This window comes from Oryctolagus cuniculus, chromosome 1 (genome assembly GCF_964237555.1).
Source record: "Oryctolagus cuniculus chromosome 1, mOryCun1.1, whole genome shotgun sequence".
Classification (NCBI taxonomy): Eukaryota; Metazoa; Chordata; class Mammalia; order Lagomorpha; family Leporidae; genus Oryctolagus; species Oryctolagus cuniculus.
This window is the reverse complement of record NC_091432.1, coordinates 126,796,099-126,816,123: the sequence shown is the minus strand read 5'-3', so window position 1 is coordinate 126,816,123 and position 20,025 is coordinate 126,796,099. Positions and strand designations below refer to the sequence as shown.

Genomic DNA, 20,025 nt, shown 5'->3' with positions numbered 1-20,025 from the left:
CCCTGGGGTTGTTATTAGGTCATAGGACAGAGCTTTCATAATAGGATTAGTCCCCTTATACAAGGGGCCCAAGAGAGACCCGTGTCCATCCCTCTGCGTGAGGTTCCAGGAGGGGAGTTTGTCTGGCAGACCAGATTCAGGTCCTGAATTTGGGACAGGAATATTATATACCCAATGAGTCCTTCTCAGTGTGTCAGCATGGGAGGCATCCGATGATGTTCTGTCTCAATATTGGACGTGCTAATAATAATCTCTTGATTAAGGTGGAATCTGCCAGGATTTGCCATTTGGTGTTACTACTTCTATAGAAATGAGTTAAGCAATGTCTAGCAAGATATTTGGAGAATATTAAATCACTTGCCTTCATCAAATTTTTACCCACTAAGTTAGCAACCGCTGAGGATTCCACCAAAGTTAATTGTTCCTGGTATGGTTGCAAAGTGGTGATTTTTTTAAACTCAATCATTCCTTGTTTATTTATTAGTTGGTATATTTCAGTAAGGAAGGACTTTCCTTTCCAACCTGTGCTTCGTTCTTTGCATCTTTGTTGAGTGTTAGCACTGAATCATGAAGTTTTCTTTTGTTCAGTGGCTTACAACCAGCTCACTTGTTCTGATGGTCATTTGTCCTGGTATCGGCCACTTGCTGTCCCCTCGAGCTGCTCCCATGTCCTCTTTTTTTTTTTTTTTAAAGTGAACTAAATCTTTTTTTATTTTTTATTTTTTTTTTGACAGGCAGAGTGGACAGTGAGAGAGAGAGACAGAGAGAAAGGTCTTCCTTTTGCCGTTGGTTCACCCTCCAATGGCCGCCGCGGCCGGCACGCTGCGGCTGGCGCACCGCGCTGATCCGATGGCAGGAGCCAGGTGCTTATCCTGGTCTCCCATGGGGTGCAGGGCCCAAGCACTTGGGCCATCCTCCACTGCACTCCCGGGCCACAGCAGAGAGCTGGCCTGGAAGAGGGGCAACCGGGACAGAATCCGGCGCCCCGACCGGGACTAGAACCCGGTGTGCCGGCGCCGCGAGGTGGAGGATTAGCCTAGTGAGCAGCGGCGCCGGCCCCCATGTCCTCTTGATGTGTTGAAACACTTCTGTTCTTTCTGGCAGAAGAAGATATTGTAGACTCGAGTGCTGCTTTCTCTTCTCTAGTCCTGAAGAGCACCCTAGTTCTCTGGAATACAGGGTGGCATTTAGAAACCAAGATCAGAGAGCTCAACATGTCTGATGCTTGCTAGAGCACCACAGTCCCTAGAGAGCAGAAATAGGGACATGGGATAGCTGACAGATCTTCCTGCGTGGTGGGACAGGTGTTTCTAAGGGTGGGCCCCGCTTCTATTCATGTCTAGAAAACCAACTCTACTATTCAGGTTCTTCTGCTAGCAGAAAAGCAGATTGCCCCCAGCGCTAAGTTCAGAACAGCGTATAAGGCTGCCCAGGTCTGGAATGAGGAGGAGGAAATCAGAGAGAGCCTTATCGGAAGGTATTTATAAACCACTATCAATTCTTGGGCCTGTGGGCTGTAATGTCATAAACTAGAAATCTCATGTTTAACTTAAAAAATTCCTGGGAGCACGCCTCCCTTAGGGAAGGTTTTAGATAATAAAAACGTTATTGTTAAGATATTGACATTGTCGTTATTTTGTAGGTTACTCACAGGTACTTCCTGTTTACTGGTTACTCTCATCAGCTCTCCCCTTGACGTCCTGGAGAGCCCAAGAGCAGAAACCAGACTGTGGGTGAGGATCCAAGCGCAGGAACAGCTTGGTTGCTCTGGAGCCCAGGGCTCCTGGCAGATGGTCTTGGAAGAGGCCTCTTAGGCCTCCTGCCACCTGCCTCATGTCTACATCCTGTCACTGTCCTTGGAGCAAAGCTGAGTCAGCAAAGCGATGACCAGACAGCCTCACACCTGCCTTCTGCTTGCAGGCTTGCATCTCGTCTCATCACGTGCAGGGGCAGAAGAGGCAGAGTAAACGCCAAGGAAGTTGCAGATCAGGGTTAGAAAGTGGAGAGGGACCATACCCAGTTGGGCTGTGGGGAAGCCTTGGAGGAGCCGGGGAATGCACCGTATTGCTGGAACTTGGATTTGGCAGAGGTAGGGGAAAATACCAGGCCACATTTGAGTTTAATTGCCCTTAAATGTGGCCTGAGGGATGTCAGACTCTCACCGATCAGTGAAGTCACTCCTCCTTCGTTAGAGAAGTGAGTGAGAGACTGAAAAGAGCGAACAGATGTGTTTATCCAATCCTGCTTTCTTCTGCTAAATGGAACAGAAGTCTTCATCCAAACACAGAGGATGGAATTGAAGAATATGGTTCTCCCAAGTACTTACTGTCTGCTGGGTTGCACAGGAGCTTCTCAGGGATTGTCTGGTTTAATTATCACAATCTGATTGCCACGTTGAGCCATATCAGCTGACTCACGTGGAAATTAATGTTGGAACTTGGGCCTTTGCCTGCAAAGTCGTATGGTAAGCCTCTGGTGTCCCCAGTTTTAGGGAAGAGTATGTCCCCAGCAGGTAGGGTGAGCTAACCTAGGAGGAAGGGCACACAGGTGCAGCAGGTGTGTGTTGGGTTGGGGGAGCAAAGCAGTGATGGGGTGGGAGTGCTTCGAGACAGGAAAAAGACGCAGAACCTCACCCCTATGTTTGTACTTTCTTTCTGGCCGTGTGCGAGCTGCAGGCATATTAGTCACAACTGCTCACTCAGAGCTTGTAACCAAAGAGAAGCAGATAAGAAATATTTCTTTCATTTTCTGATTTTTTTTTTCTTCTCTCTTTGGAGTCTCTGTGCTAGGAGATCAATGCTTCCTCCTCACTGGCTATCCAGCAGTTTAAAGAACATCTCAAAATACTTATTTGAATTTCCGCACAACAGCCAAGGCCATCGTCCCTTTGGGTTACAGAGCTCTGGAGCCCTAGTCGTCGCCAGCCAAAGCAAACCCCTTGAGACTGGAAGACTGTTGGCTTCATATTTACTGGTTGAGTGACTTAACATTGTATACTTTGTGTGCTTGAAAGCAAAATTAATCATCTCTGAGATAGGATGAAGAATGAGAGAGGGGAAGGAATGGTTCAGCAGCAATGAGGGGATGCCGTCTTAAGGTGGCCATGTTCCAGGAGTGACAGCCCGTTTACTTAGATGGGCAGTACTGTGTGGACACCACCAACAGCTGTAGTGCAGAGACCTGGGCCATGTAGCAGCTGGGTGTCTGTGGGCTTTGCTCCCTTTCCACTCACGTCGTGCATTGATCACTAGCTGCTTTCAGAACTCTACAACTCCTGACATCACATGTGGTCATTGTATGTTTCTCTAATAGTATCTTCCCCAGGAATGCCCCTGCTTAACTCTTCCTGAACTTATTATTTCTTTTATTTATTTATTTATTTGACAGACAGAGTTATAGACAGTGAGAGAGAGAGAGAGACAGAGAAAGGTCTTCCTTCCGTTGGTTCACCCCCCAAATGGCCACTATGGCCAGTGCTATGCTGATCTGAAGCCAGGAGCCAGTTGCTTCCTCCTGGTCTCCCATGCAGGTGCAGGGCCCAAGCACTTGGGCCATCCTCCACTGCACTCCCTGGCCACAGCAGAGAGCTGGACTGGAAGAGGAGCAACCAGGACTAGAACCCGGTGCCCATATGGGATGCCAGTGCCATAAGGCAGAGGCTTAACCAAGTGCACCACGGCGCCGGCCCCTGGACTTCTTATTTCAGAAGGACATGTTGATCCTAGGAAGCCAGAGTCAAGTAGAAAGAACACTGCTTTTCGAGTTAGGGGAATGTAGTCACTTGCTGTCAACATCATAAATTACCCTACCTGCCAATTGCACCTCCCCAGAATGAGAGGAGGACTTTCTTTTCAGTGTTGTTGATCAGATTAACTGAAGTAATAGGGGTGAACATTTGAGTAGTTCTGCATCTTAGCAGGCACTCTGTACGTTGTAGTTATTTCATTTGTTGTAGGAATTCTTTATTCAATTGCCGGTGCTTATCTCATTTCAGAGATGTGGTTTTTATTTCCCATGTTGCCAAGTACAATGCTATATGTATGAAACACAATAGCTATGGGATTTTAAAGTAAATGATTTAATATTGTATTTAATACTAATTTAATAATAAATAATTAATCTTTATTAAAAGTAAAAGTTTTTTATTATTATTTATTTGAGAGGCAGAGTTACAGACAGAGAGGGAACAACAGAAAGAAAGGTCTTCCATCCACTGGTTCATACCCCAAATGGCTGCATCAGCTGGAGCTGGACTGATCTGAAGCCAGGAGCTTCTTCCTGGTCTCCCATGTGGATGCAGGGGACCAAGTACTTGGGCCATCTTCTACTGCTTCCCCAGGCCATAGCAGAGAGCTGGATCAGAAGAGGAGGAGCTGGGATATGAACTGGCACCCATATGGGATACTTGCACCACAGGTGGAGGCTTAGCCCACTACACCACAGCGCCAGCCCTGTAGGTGTTCTTTTTCGTAGTCAGTGTTAAACCTCCTAGTAACACAGGGCTGTTGCCACTGCTGCTGCTGACATTGACAAGGCTTTTTTTAAAAAATATTTATTTTATTTATCTATTTAAATGACAGAGAGATATTTCATCTACTGATTCACTCCCCAGTTGCTCACAACAACCAAGGCTGGACCAGTCCAAAGCCAGGAACCTGGAGCTCCATATAGGTCTCCCACATGAGTGACAGGGGCTCAAGTACTTGGGCCTCCTCTGCTGCCTTCCCAGGCACGTTAGCAGGAAGCTAGATCAGAAACAGGGCACCCAGGACTCCAAACGGCATTCAATATGGGATGTCAGCATGGGAAGAAGAGGTTTAACCTGCTGTGCCACAGCACCAGCACCGATAATGACAACTTTCTGTGAATGAAAACATCAGCCTGAGTATCAGTATGCTCACTGTGTGCCTCTTTTATCTTGACTGCCAAGAAATCCAATCAGTTCACCATTCAGAAAGACTAACTTTCACTTCAAGTTCCATGGTTATTTCTCCCTTCTATTATTTCTCCTCTTGTTCCCTTCTGAGAATGATCCTGCTCAGTTTCATGTTGGGGACATCACTAACATGCCAAGAACTAGACAGTGACGTACCCCAGCTGGCAAGTATATGCAGTACATATGGCTAGATTCTTAGTGCACCACGGTAATTCAATGGATTCATACCACTGATGCTTGACTCACACAGCCATCTCCACTCATGGCCAGGGCTCATAGGGACAGGTCTTGAGTTGCATTTGGAGTCAGCAGCTGACTGCAACACATGCAGTTTCTCAGAGCCCATTCATAGGATCCAGAGGGCTGGCTTCTCAGCTGCCTCCTTAGGCTGGGAAGGTGCCGCTTCCTGCACTTGTCTTGCAACTAGCCAGACTTCACTCTGCATGCTGTCAGCCGCTCGCCGTTTGGCACAGCTCTGCTGAGACTACCTCACTCTAGGCAAGTGTGTGGGGGGTGCATTCCTGTCAGCACAAGCTATAATCCAGGGATGTGTGGATGACTTGGTAGTACCTTATGTTATGGTGTTATAGTGTTGTTTTTATTTTAATCGTAAAAGATTTATAAAATATTAACAGATTATTGACCAACTTGTGACCTAGGACAAATCAATTCCATACCTCATATTACTTAACTAAAAAAAAAATGACTAGATGGAGGTTGTATGTAATTTCTTGCTTTAGGAATGAACCTCTGGACCATACAAATCATTCTGTCATTTAGAATATATTAGAGGTTTTGCCGGCGCTGCGGCTCACTAGGCTAATCCTCCACCTAGCGGCGCCGGCACACCGGGTTCTAGTCCCGGTTGGGGCGCCGGATTCTGTCCCGGTTGCCCCTCTTCCAGGCCAGCTCTCTGCTGTGGCCAGGGAGTGCAGTGGAGGATGGCCCAGGTGCTTGGGCCCTGCACCCCATGGGAGACCAGGAAAAGCACCTGGCTCCTGGCTCCTGCCATCGGATCAGCGCGGTGCGCCAGCCGCAGCTTGCCGGCCGCGGCGGCCATTGGAGGGTGAACCAACGGCAAAGGAAGACCTTTCTCTGTCTCTCTCTCTCACTGTCCACTCTGCCTGTCAAAAAAAAAAAAAAAAAAAAGAATATATTAGAGGTTTTTATTTTATAGTTACAACAAAGGCTGCTCCCCAAACTACTATTTTTAAGCCTTCTTTCACCTCCATAGTTAAGGAATGTAACAAACAAGACAATACATCGTTCTTGAAAAATCTGACTTTGAACAAATCAAGTGTAAAATAATTGCTTGAGGAAATCGGAGAAGTTTGAATATTCACTGAGTACTGGGTGATAGGAAAGGACAGCTGTTGACTGCATTAAGCAAGAAAACCATATTGTGTCATGAAGGAACATAGCTCATCATAAAGTTTGATATTTTAGTTTATTTTATCATTTGAGAGACACCCCTTCCCTCACTCCCCAAATGCCTATGATGGCCAGATTTAGGCCAGGCCAAGGCTGTGAGCCAGGAACCTAAAGCAGGTCTCTGATGTGGGTGGCAAGGACATCATCTGCTACATCCCAGGGTGCACATTTATAGGATTCTGGAACTGGGAGCAGAGTCAGGACTTGAACCCAGGCAATCTGATAAAGGGTGCAGAAGTCGCAAATGCATCTTAAACACTTGAAATTGTCAGCATAAGGCCATTTTTGTCCTAACCATGCCAATATGCTGTGGCTCAACCTTACACTGCTCTGACTTTGTATACATGATTTTTTTTAAAGAAAAACTTCCTAATTTTGATTTTGCTTGATTTTCACACTACTCACATTTCCCCTTGTGTTTTTGCCTGAGATCCCCCTTTTGCCCAGTGTTGTGATAGCCATGCATATTCCAAACTCAGCTCACAGCCACATTCATTTTGCAGCCATAGCTGAGCCTGCCCCTCACCCATCTCTCCCTGCCTCACCTCCTAACACGTCTCACTCCGCACGCTGGCAGAACCGCCCAGTGTGCATCATGCCTCAGTGCATGTGTGACTTTAGGCTGTTTGTCCTGGGTCGATCAGGTCTCTAAAAGGCAAGAGTGACGTGTCCTCAGTCTCTGAGTCTTCAGAAAAGGCCCCGTCCTCTCAAAGCTGAAGCTCAGGAGCAGCTCTGTCTGTTCTGTGTCCTGCCGCCGGCTGCCCTACCCCAGGGGGGTGTCATGTTCAGCACAGGCAGGGGCTCAGGATCAGACCTTCCTGGATGCCTGCTTGTCGAATGAGTATGCAGTAAGCAACATGAGTATGAACATGGCTCAGGGGAGATAACCCTAGTGGGATGATGGCTAAGTATTAGATTTTTTGAGTTTCTCTTTCCAGTTCCGCTTCCTACATAGGAAGTTCTCACTGCTGACGTTATCTGAAATGACTTTTTTCTCCACTGGGACTCATAGTGCTTGTGTGTACCCATCATTGCACTTAGATAGATAGATAGATAGACGACAAAATAGATAGAACCATCTATTGCTTGTTGAATGAATATGAAAAATAGAATCATCTATGTATTCTATTTCCCTATCAGTGTGTTCATCTGAATATAATGATGGAAGCATATCTATATCCATATCATAGAAATTGATAGAAATGTATGTATCTGTCTAGCTGCTCAGTACTTGTATATGATGGACCCTAAATGTATATTATCCAAAAAGGAAAAGAGTAAAGACAATGTTTCAACTGCATTCTTCTCATATATTGTTCTTGGAAGTTGCATCTCTCATGGTTCAGAAATACAGTATGAAAATGAATCAGAATGAATGAGATGGACTTTAAATTCAGTGAATTAGAAATGATTACTTAATTGCTCACTATTATTAGTATTCTGAAATAGAGGTTCCAAATGCTGGGAGACTGTGTCACCCAGGTCGTCTGAGTTAGACTTGGAGCCAGGGAATGAGTCTGGTCTCTTGCAGGGGCTGTGGCCGGAAGGAGAGGAGTAGTGAGTGGCAGGTGGCTGGGGCAGACAATAGAGAGCCTTGCAGGGAGAGCGTCCACATAATCAGTTACACAAACTCATTTCATAGCATCCAAACTGACTGATGGATACTGTAAATTATTACAGCAGAGCTGCAGGTGAGGAGCAGATGCAGGGATCAGTAAAGGAGTCCTGGAAGGAATTGATTAGTGAGTATGATGGCGGGGATGGGAATGGACAGAAGTGGACATGTGTGCATAGTTTAGAAAGTGGATTCAGGGAGCCGGCACGGTGGCGAAGCGGGTAAAGCTGCTGCCTGCAGTGCTGGCATCCCATATGGGTACTGGTTTGAGTCCTGGCTGCTCCACTTCCCATCTAGCTCTTTGCGATGGCCCAAGTCCTTGGGCCCCTGCACCCACATAGGAGACCCAGAAGAAGCTCCCGGCTCCCGGCTCCTGGCTCCTGGCTTTGGATTAGCGCAGCTCTGGCTGTTGCGGACATTTGGGGAGTGAACCAGCGAATGGAAGACCTCTCTCTCTCTCTCTGCCTCTCCTCTCTCTGTGTAACTCTGAGATACAAATAAATAAATCTTTAAGTGAAAAAAAGAAAGTGGATTTAACAAAGTACCCCTGAGAGCCCCAACAGTTTCTCAGGAAGGAGGTCTGTTTGTCTTTCGGCCATCTCTCTGCCCACCTCCCTTTGAAAGCTGTAATGTGGCACCCATCCATCCAAGCTTATAAGGAACCTAGCTTCAGGGAGGTGTTGAGTAAATGAGTAAATTCTCTGTTAGGAGTTACATGGAATGCTAATGAACTTCTTCCCCATGGTTCTAGAGGATCAGCCTTTACACAGTCTTTATTTTTCTAGATTTTCATGGGGGATTTTCTTACTATTCAGTTCTATGGCAATGAATTGCATTTCTCTCCCAGGCTCCTCAACAAACAATTTACAGTGTAAATATATTTGTTGGCATGCAAATCACTCTGTATTATGAGTCTTGATTAATATTATAATGTGTTGATGAAAGCCTGTAAGTGGTTCTTGGAACTAGGGTTTCAGACAAAGATGTGCTGTTTGGGTGCAGAATGTTTGTTGCATATTAGATTAGGCTTTTTTGTTCTGTCTCCCTACCCGCGCCCCCCCACCCCCATTTTAAGAAGATGTTTGGTGTGAAGTGGTAACAAACTTCAAAATACACAATTAATTAACACAGCCAATCTATCACCCAAACTGCACAAAAAACCCTCCTGTATCCTGCTGATCACACGCAAACTGGCTTTTGTGTCTGTGAGTTTTTCGGTTCGACTATTTAGCTTCTTTTTCATTGGCAACATCTTGCCTCTAGAGAAGTTTTTTCCTGTATTGTATCAGGTGTCTTTTAAATACTGTGTATTCATGGGGCTTGATTAGAGCATGTGCCCAATTCCCAACCTGCCCCCTGAAATGCAGAGATAGTGTTACTGGGCTTTTGCCTTGGTAATAGTTTTAAGGACATAAGAGTGTGATGAGAAGCAAAAACAGTGGACTTGTCACCTCGTGACTGGTGCTGGTCTTTCACACATGTGGCTTGAGTCAACGACAATTCAGTGGAGGACTTGCAGACTCAGAAAATAAGCTGTGATTAAGAGCACTGGGCCTTGGATGTAGACAGAACTTGGTTGAATTCCAGCCCTGTCACTTAATAGCTGCCTGACCTTAGCCAAGTTGCATTGTGTCTTTGAGTTTCAATTTTCTCATTTGGAAAGTGGGGCTAACATTTTCTGCTTCTTTAATTTGGAGTGAACATTAAAAATGAGAGCATGTATTTGAAGTGCTTTCCTGGATAAAAATTTTAAAGAAAAAGTGTTGTGCAAATGGAGGGTCTTACAATATGGGGCTCCTCAATTTCTGGTCCACTAATGCAAAGACGGTGATTCTGGTATTTGATTGAAAGCCCCTTGAGGGTTATAGATTTGCTTTTATCTCATGATCTGTAAGTACTGACAACCAACCGTTGACTCTCATCACTGTACCCTGTTTTTGTAGGTGGACATCTGAGGTTTGTGTCAGTGTTGACATAATGCTAGCGGCCAATTGTACATCTCAGGAACAGGGGTCTGTTGCCACTCAATGAATGGGAACCCAGGTTGGAGTGAAAATGAACTCAAGATATAGCCACAGGCCATGAAAAGTAAAGGAAGGAATCACTGAATGTGCTAAGTTAGAGGAGCTACAGAAGGAACAATGGAGGTGGAATTTTGACCTAAACTAGACATACAGCCATGGTCAGGTCTTGTTCTTGCCCCATGATCCATAGTGAACAGCTAACACTTGAGGACATCTTGGTGCTCTATCTTCTAAATGATCTGTGAGTTGCTAAAGCTGTTGGGTAGAGTATGCTGTCCACAAAATGAGCCTGGATTATCCACTCAGAAGTGTAGAAAATACTGAGAAGGAGCACCCGTCTGGCAGCTTTGAACAACTCTGGTAGGAGGGTGGGGTGAACATTTTCCTTACAAAGAGCGTTCTGTATGGCCAACAAGGTATTTGTCAGTCTGTTAGCATCTCTCATTTTCCTTTGATTGTTAATACAGTGTATGTGGGCTAAAACAGAACTTTCAAATCTGTTGTTAGACAGATCAGTCTCTATGGTAAGTGACATTCAGTAAAATGATCTTCAGATCTCCAAACCTCCCCCTCCCTCCTCATTTTTGGCTTGGTGCTGTTTCACTGAGAATGCAGCTGCCACCACAAGGGTGCACACTCATCCCTGCCTTGTATCAACCAAGTTTTGCCTTCTTTTCCTTTAGAGTGGATCCTAGGCTGAGCCTCTGCCTGTGTTCTGATCATGGCCCCTGGCCCCTGCAGTAGTCCCTTCCTGCTCCATCCGTTTGTTCTCCATTGGCTTGCTCCCTTCAGCTGGCACCAAAGTGTTAATATTCTTCATCTTTAAAAACCTTTCCCAACCTCACAACTAATTTTCAGCTACCACCCCATATCTCAGCTCCACAAATCACAGTCAAAGTCCCAAGGGTGATATTCTATATTTACTGTTGGCAATTTCTTTCACCCAGTTTTCTCTTTAACTTAATCAGATCAGGCCTCAGCATTGTATGTGTCTGTGTGGGTTGCCTTGGCCAGAATATCCCCGCCTGGGTGGCTTAAACAATGCAAATTTACTTCTCATGGTTCTGGAGGCTGAAGGCTCAGATTACAGTACTGGCTGTGGGCTTGCCTTGTACGGCAGCAGGTTAAGACACCTCTTAACCTCTTAGAGTACCCACATCCTGTATCAAAGTCTAGACCACTCCAGGCATCTGTTCCAGCTTCCAGATAATGAGGCACCCTGAGGGGCTGCAAATGATGGCTCAAGAACTTGGGTCCCTGCTACTCATGTAGAAAATGCATGTGGAGTTTCCTGGCTTTGACCTGAGCTAGACTTGGCTGTTGGCAGGCATTTGTGGAGTGAACCAGTGGATAGAAGATTTCTCTCTCTACCTCTGTCTTGTTTCTTTTACCTTTCAATTATATAAGTCTTTAAAAAAAAAAAAAACATGAAGAACAAAGTATTGGCTGATTTAGTTCCTTATGAGGGCTCTCCTCTTGGTTTATACAGGGCCATCTTCTAAAGTCCTCACGTAAAGAGAGGGACAGAGTGGGGGGAGAGGGAGAGAGAGATAAGAGGAGAGGGAGAGAGGGATAAAGAGAGAGGGAGAGGGAGAGACAGAGAGAGATAAGGGGAAAGGGAGAGAGAGATAAGAGGAGAGGGAGAGGGAGAGACAGAGGTAAGGGGAGAGGGAGAGGGAGAGATAAGGGGAGAGGGAGAGAGAGAGAGAGATCTTCAGTCTCCTGGGTCACTCTCCAAATGGCCACAACAGCCAGGGGAGAGAGACAGCATATGTCATCTCTTTATAGGGGGCACTAATCTCATCACGAGAGCACCATTCTCATGAGCTCGTGTAACCCTGATTACCACCCCAAGCACCACTGGTGATGAGGATGTCAGCATATAAATTTGCAAGAACACAGACCTTTAGCATATAACACATACCAATGATTTTACCAAAGCTTTCCTTGACAGGGATAGTAACAACCTCCACCTTACCAAATTCCATGGTCACAGCAGGTTTCACCACTTCGTTTTTAAAGTTATTTCTTCACTGGCCCCTGGGGCATCAACTACAACCTCCTGCCTTTCCTCCTAATGGTTTTTCTTCGCTGAATCCTAATTTTCCAATTCTTCAGCATCAGAGTTCTCAGAGCTCAGTTCTGATCCTCTTGGCTTCTGACTCTCTGGTGACCTCATCCAGTTCCCGATCTTTAGTATCATTTGCATGCTGAGGACACAAATGATCTGCTCAAGTCTAAACGTGCATGCTCAATGCCTATGTGACATTTCTGTTTGAATGCCTAACAAGTATTCCACACTTGTCAAAAAGTAACCTCATAGCTGGCAGGTGTTTGTCACAGTAAGTTGCTGCTTGGGGTGCCAGCATCCTGTATCAGTGCATCCTACTTCTCGATACTCCACTTTCAATCCAGCTTCCTACTAGTATGCATCCCGGGAGGCAACAGGTGATGGCTCAAGTACGTGGATCCCTGCCACCCACAGGGGAGACCCAGATGGAATTCTGGGCTCCTGTCTTTGGCCTGCCCCAACCCCAGCTGTTGTGGGCATTTGGGGAATGAACCAACAGATAGATCTGTTTCTCTCTTTCTCTTTTTCTCTCTTTCTCTACCTTTCATATAAAATGAAGATAAATATTTTTTAAAAAAACTAACCTCTTAGTTCTCTAGGTTGTCATACCTCTACCCATAAGCACATTGCCAACCTGCTCCTCCTTCAGTCCCCCCTGACTACTTAGGTGACAATTCCATGATCATCTATCAAGCACTTTGCTTGTACCATCTCCCTCAATCCTCATAGCAGGGCTTCATGTTGGTAGCATGTATCAGTAAGAAAAGGAAGGTTCCAAGGACAGGTTCAAGGCCTCCTGGACATGGCAGCAGAGCAGTCTGTAGGCTTCCGGAGCTCTCATCGTCACGGCACACCCTCAGCCCCTCTGGCCTCTGCAAAGCAGTTTCGTCTCTCACGCTTCTTTCTTTGTTTTCTCAGCATGCCGAGAATACAGGCAGGCCTTAGTGCGCGTTTATGACTCAAATCTTTTGAAAACCTGCCTCTGCGATGCACCTTTTGGCAACTGTCACACAGAGGGAGGTTTTGTAGGAGCCATTTTTGGATCAGTGCTACTGAAGCAGGTAACTTTACCCAAGGCTTCTCCAGATCCATTTCCCAGGAAAGATCTAATCCCAACTTGGCTGTCTCTGTTGGGTCTGTGTTGGGGGAAGCCTAGTGGAAACAATGAATCTTTTACAAGTTGGACATGCCTAGAGTTGAAGCCCAGCTTTAAGATGCTGCCTGGAGGGGCTGGTGCTGTGGCACAGTGGGTTAAAGCCCTGGCCTAAAGTGCCATCATCCCATATAGGCACCAGTTCTAGTCCCTGCTGCTCCTCTTCTGATCCAGCTCTCTGCTATGGCCTGGGAAAGCAGTAGAAGATGGCCCAAGTCCTTGGAACCCTGCACCCATGTGGGAGATCTGGAAGAAACTCCGGGCTCCTGACTTTGGATCGGCTCAGCCATCTGGGGAGTGAACCAGCAGATGGAAGACCTCTCTCTCTTTCTCTCTACCTCTCTCTGTAACTCTGTCTTTCAAATAAATAAAATAAATCTTTTTTAAAAAGTGCTGCTGGACTCCTTAGAGAGCAGGACAGGGGTGGGAAGGAGTACCTGCAAATGCTGATGAGAATGGGAGACCAAATGAGATCACTTGCATAAGCCCTGTAACATGGTTCCCAGCACAGGGCTAGTGCTATGTATTTGCCATTCCATTCTGACAAAAAGGGGCAGGACAAGTCATTTAAGAATGGGGAACAAAATCTTCATCATCTGATCTCTGTGAGCTGTGACTTTGTCCTCGGAGTATGACAGGGAGCCCTGTAAAGCATCACCTTGCTCTGTGTACGCTTCCTCAAGCCAGTGGATTGGGGCGTCATAAGACAAGGAAATTTCGTTAGAAAAATAAATGAATGAATGAATGAATGAATGAATAAATAAATAAATAAGACCCTTCTGGAGGATTTTGGGAGCCTGGGCACATCTAAAGGTGCTGCTCGCTGCCCCTCAGGAGAGCCACTCTTGCTGTGTGTACACCCGCACAGCTGTGCCCCAGGGCCAGAGCATTCTCGTCTGTCATCTTGGGCACGGGCTGCCTTGGAGCGGCAGCTAACAGCCAGTGGCAATGCCTCTTACACAGCCTGTCTTTCAGGACAGTAGGTGGGGCATCCTTGCTGAAAGCTTCCAATGCCATGCTTCTGCTTTAAGTATCCTTCTGGCCCAGTCCCAGGGTCTCTCTCAGCTGACCCCGACGCCTAGCTGTAATCTCAGAGAAGCGGTCTCCACCTGGCCTCACCCCTCCTTCTTCATTACCTCGCAGGTGCTTGCTCATTCATGGTGAGCTCATTTTGGAGATGGTGCATCCTCCAAGAACCGGGGAAGTGGCTGGGGAGATGGAGAAAACCCTCAAGGAAGAGAGAAAGCTCAAGACCATTGTCCTTTTCTTTTCTCTTTTCAAGGCGGCAGGGCCTTTTGCCGCACTTTTAAATGGTTGCCAGGGAAACAGAGCGAGGGAGAGGAGCAAGGTTATATGGATACTGGATCAAACTAATGCACTTTTTAAAAACATGAACTGACAAGTACTTAAGACTCTGGAGGTTCCGCTAATGTCTCATTTTCAAAGTTCCCCTTTCCGAGTCTGAAGTACCTTGATATCATCATTAACAACATTCTAATCATTTGTAAGCTCTAATTCATCTCCATCAAAGACTGGTGCTGATGGCTTCTATGGGGCATGGCCTTATGAGTCAATTCTTATGGGGCATTCAGAATGAATTGTCTGACATGCAGGACCACAGGTCCAGAGGCCTTGGCAGAAAGTAGGTTGTCTAAAGAAGTCGTCTCCACTTGTCTGTCCTCGTAAGCACGTGGACATTTTCCCAAATGCAGTTCAGGTGTGATGCGGTCTACCATGTGAGAAGGTGTGTGTGGCCATGGGAGTGTGGGAGTGTGATGAAGATGAGTGGGGAAAATGTGTTTCGGGTAGGTAGTTAGCTTAGCAGTTAAGACGCATGCATCCCATACTGGAGTACCTGGGCGCATCCGCTGGCTGGAATCCTGACTCCAGCTTTTTGTTGATGCAGACCCTGGCAGACAGCAGTGATGGATGAAGTGCTTATGTCATCGCCACCCATGTGGGAGACCTGCAATGAGTTCTTGGCTCCCAGCTTCTGCCTGGACCCAACCCTGGCTATTTGCAGGCATCTGGTGTGTGTGGGGGGGGGGGGGTGGTGAACGAGTAGATAGGAGCTCCCTCTCTCTGTCTCTCAAATAATATTTTTAAAAGTATGTGTGTGTGGCAGGTAGTCCACCCAAGGACATTGCTCCTTGTGGTGTGACCCCCCAGTGCTTTGCCTGCTCTTTCATATACTCAGCGCCTACCCGGGCTGGTTCACTTCAGTGAGCATGTCATGAATTTTACTCTAGACTTCATTTCGCCATTGCAGCCTCCAGTGAGTATTTATAACTCCAGCTGTCTGGAGTATTGTCCCACTTTATATTTTCTGTGTCCCTTTAGCCTTTATTTGCTCAATTCATACTGTATTAATTTGCACGCTTATTTATTGTCTTGAGTTCTTAAACCTCTGTGTATTTCTCAGTAGAGTCTTATATGTGGCAGTACCAAGTGAAGCTTGGTATACAGGCAGCGGAATTTTTGATCCATGAATAGCAGATACTCCATGCTTACTACATGCCAGCCACACATGTCTGGTGCTTGTTTCTTTTTCAACAACAGGTACAAGAGAGCCTGCTTAGCTAGTTAGCACTGGAAGTCTTCATTCAGCCCTCTGTACTGAGGGTCATGGATGGAGGGAGAGCTGGTTTGAAATGAGCCAAGACCATAGTCTCAGGAGAGGGCTGGGTCCAAATGCTAGGCAGAATGAGCTCAAAAGACTGGAGGTGGACATGGAATGAGGTCCCATTTCAAAGCAGAGAGGCAGAAGCATCGAAATCAAAGGAACAAAGAGTAACCTTGGTGACTGCTGGAAAAGCTCCAGCTGTCATTCATAGATGGTTGTTAAAGACAAGAAAGTACATAAAAGATAGGCTAAGAACACTCTGGACTGGCACAGAGAGGTTAAGTGGCTCGCCCAAAATCAGGAGAGAAATCACAACATGGGGACAACTTGTCATCAGATTCTTTGTGTTCTGTTGCCTGTGGATAAACCATAATATTTTCAAAAATAGTGAATGCTGACCATGGACAGAATAGGCAATGAGGGTCTGGTGCCCAGAGCACACTAGATATTAGACTCTCAACATCTCTAGGCATGAGGTGGTAAGAGTAGGAGCGCATGACTCAACCCATGATGCTCTAAGTGTTTCCCTGGGTGGGGAGGAACAGGCTCCTCACATTCTCCTGTCCTCTGGAACATAGGCTGCAGTCAAGTCAAGAAGGCAATGGATACAGACACTGTATTAGGTTGATGCTGCAGTGTTGAAAGGAGGAACCTCTTGAGGATGCTTTTAAAGAGTGTGGAAGGAGGCCTCAGTGGAAAGTGTCTTCAGGAAGACACCCCTGATGACTACAATGAAGTTAGACCACCATGCTTGCTCAATTCGTGTCTGGTTCTGGATTCTCACACAGACATTTGGGTTTTCCTCTGGTTTCCAGGAAAAGTGTTTGTGTTCTTTAATCTGATAAAAGGACACTTGAAGATCTTCTGCAAAGATGCTTCCCAGAAAGAAAATTCTGTGATCTCACTATTTTGTGTATTTTCTTAAAAAGTATTTGCATGCAGAAATATCTTTCCTCTTATTTTCTGGTATTCCCTTCCCGTGATCTCTCCTTCAGGACAGCTTCTGGGGAGGGTGGTGTCAGAAGACCAGCGGCAGGGATGGGGTAGAGTGAGAAGTCCTGCTTCTTTATTGGCTGTTCCAGTTCCCAGCACAGTGCAATGCAGAAACCAAGTAGAGCTGAAACGGGGTGTGCATATCTTTAATGGGGCTTCCAACCTCCTTTTGAACCTAAATCTTAAGTATGTGCCATTTGCCATATGGTTCAGTAACTGGAAGTCATAACCAGCACTATCAAGCAGAGAGAAAGGGAGTCCAAGAGAAAGGCCTTGGCTCAGCTTACCAGTTCCTGAACATAAAGTGGAAGAGAGAAAGTCTATTCAAGTGCATGACATTTTAATGCCCTGGAACCCTGCCTGTTAAGAACATGGCCCCATCATCTGATCAATCATATTCATGGCTCCATTTGTCTGGAGAGTAGAGATGGAGGCAGCAGGAAAAGTAGGCCGAGGGCAAATGTAGGGAAAATGTTTACTAGGACATGTTGTCCTTGCAAAAGTCGTCTGGATTTCTGATCTAATCTGGTGGTGATTAATGAAAGAAATAGATGTTTTAGTATATAATAGTCTTACTTAAGTGTCCTTTGAAGGAGTTCTCACCTGTATATGTATCAATATATTATAATATATATTATAGAAGGGCCAGCATTGTAGCACACAGCTTATTCAGTTTTGTGATGCCAGCCTCCCATATCAGAGTGTTGATTTGCATCCCTACTATTCTGAATTTTTCTGCTAATGCACTTGGGGAGGGAGCACAAGATGGCCCAAGTACTTGTGATTCTGCCATCCATGTGGGAAACCAGGAGGGGGTTCTGGGCTCCTGTCTTTCTCCTGCACCAGCCCTGGCTGCGGTAGCCATTGGAGAATGAAAGCAGATGCAAGATCTCTCTCTCTCTCTCTCTCTCTCTCTCTCTCTCTCTCTCTGTGTGTGTGTGTGTGTGTGTGTGTATCTGCCTCTCTGCCTTTCAAATAAATAAACAATAAATCTTAAAAATATACATACTATATGTTACATAAATTATATGACTATACATTGCCACAATTTGTATTACTGCCCTCTTAGTCTGCACAAGCTGCTATAACAACGTGACACATTGGATGGCTTAAACAACAGATGTTTAGAGACCAGCACTGTGGCACAGCAGGTTAAGCCAATGCCTACAATGCCGGCATCCCGTATGAGCACTAGTTCAGATCCCAACTGTTCTACTTCCCATCCAGTACCCTGCTGATGCGCCTGCGAAAGCTGCAGATGATGGGCCGAGTACTTGGGCCCCTGCCACACATGCGGGAGACCCGGATGGAGTTGCAAGCAGCTGGCTTTTGCCTGGCACAGTACCAGCTGTTGCAGCCATTTGGAGAGTAAACCAGAGGATGGAAGATCACTTTCTCTGTCTTTCCCTCCCTCTCCCTGCCTTTTGAATAAATAAATCTTCAAAAAAAAAAAAAACACACACAAGAGATTTGTATCTCATAATTCAGAAGATTCTTGAAGTCCAAGATCGAGATGCTAGCAGATCTAGTTTCTGACGAAGGCCTGTGACGGCCTATTTTCTACCTTTTCATTGTGTGTTCCCACCACTGAGAGATGGAGCTCTAGTGTCTTTTTCTTTTTATAATTTCATCTTCTGGACCCCTCTTCATGAACCTTACCTAAACCTAATCACTTCCCAAAGCCCTCTCCTCCTAAAATCATCTCATTGGTGGCCATGGTTTCAAAATATAAATCTGAAGGGGACATAAGTGTGTAGTTCATAACCAATGGTGATACACTATGGCAGATGTGCAGGGCCCTGCTAGCATTTACACCACGGGGCAGGCATGCCGTTCACATCACTGACCAGACATGCACATCACTATCTTAGACCGTTGACTGTAGGCAAGTCATCTTTTAATTATTAGAATGGCATGATATTCTAAAAGGATGATATTCTTCAGGTATATTTAGAACAATGCCATTGTTTGAATGTCTCTAATGGTTAGAGTTGAAACTCAATGTTACAACGACGTACATTATTATTGAATGGAGGAGAGGTCATATTACTGGCCAACTTCACCGTCTTTGGCACTGCTTTGAGAGTGATCATCCTCGTAACACATCTATGAGGTTAGAGCTACTCACCTTTAATGGGGGAAGACATCTAGTCATGTTGCTCCGTGTATCCAAGGATTTGAACCCGCATCTCATGGCTCTAAGGATTGCGCTCCTTCTGATACTCTGAAGCATCAACAATGCTGTCAGCTGTTTAGCTTAGCTGCGTTGGATGAAATAAGGCATTTGAGTGAGTGAGGGACTTGGTTTGCTGATTAGGATGTAAGCACATTTCTGAAGAGCTCATCTAAGGGGCATGAAAAATGTCAGAAGGTAAAAGATATTCAACTGAAGGTTGGCCAGGTCTGATCAGCTCCATTTCAGAGCCTTTAGAAGTCAATGTGCTGGATGAGGTACATTCTGCTAGGCTCGGGTCACACTGGGTTACTTCCGTCGCAGCCTTCCTTAGGTAGTGCTGGTTAAGAGGACTAGCAACAGCAAGAAAAGGTAAGGTGTGTACATAGGATGACAGCTATTACCTATGTTAGCACCCAGAGCATGTTCAATTTGAATCTTTGTGTTTTATATTATTGTCCCTCCATCATACTTGCTTTAACTGAGCAAGTCTAGAGCCAGGAATGTGTGCTACACATTATTATATCTCAAGTACCTAGTGGAACATCTGACACAAAGCAAGCAGTTAATAAACGTTGAAAAAGCCAAATAAGTGAATCAATAACTACTTTGGAATGAATGCAAATCTCTGGCTGCCAGTGACTCCGGAAATGTTGGCGTCTAGGATTGAGTTCATGCATTTCTACTCCCTCTGCCTCACAGACCGTGTTTACTTTTAAAGATTAAACGCAATGAAAATTAGTTTTATTTTGAGACTATTTTAAGGAGTTATGGGCCCACAGAGATACTCTGGCATATTATGGAACCAACTTTGGGAATGACTGACCTAGATAGAGCAGCAAGGTGATAGGTGCTACATAAATGTAATGAATTACATTGAGGGAGCTCCCTGGGCCTTGCTTCCCGCTAGTGCAGGTGGTGCAGAAATAGCCGGAGGAAGCATTGAAGCATGTCTCAGGGCAGAAAAGCTTACCCCCTGGAGCTGCTGTATCTACCCATATTCAGG

General features: G+C 45.7%; 1 protein-coding gene and 1 long non-coding RNA gene across 4 annotated transcripts in view; both read left to right on the top strand.

Annotated features, from left to right (window-relative positions):
- The window catches only part of OPCML (opioid binding protein/cell adhesion molecule like), a 1,351,977-nt gene that overhangs the window by 979,082 nt on the left and 352,870 nt on the right, over positions 1-20,025 (top strand). The gene's annotated exons all lie outside the window — the stretch shown is intronic.
- On the top strand, positions 740-18,302 carry LOC138843678 (uncharacterized). The gene is made up of 2 exons (XR_011378607.1): positions 740-5,728; positions 6,099-18,302. It is a non-coding gene; the product is annotated as an uncharacterized lncRNA (long non-coding RNA).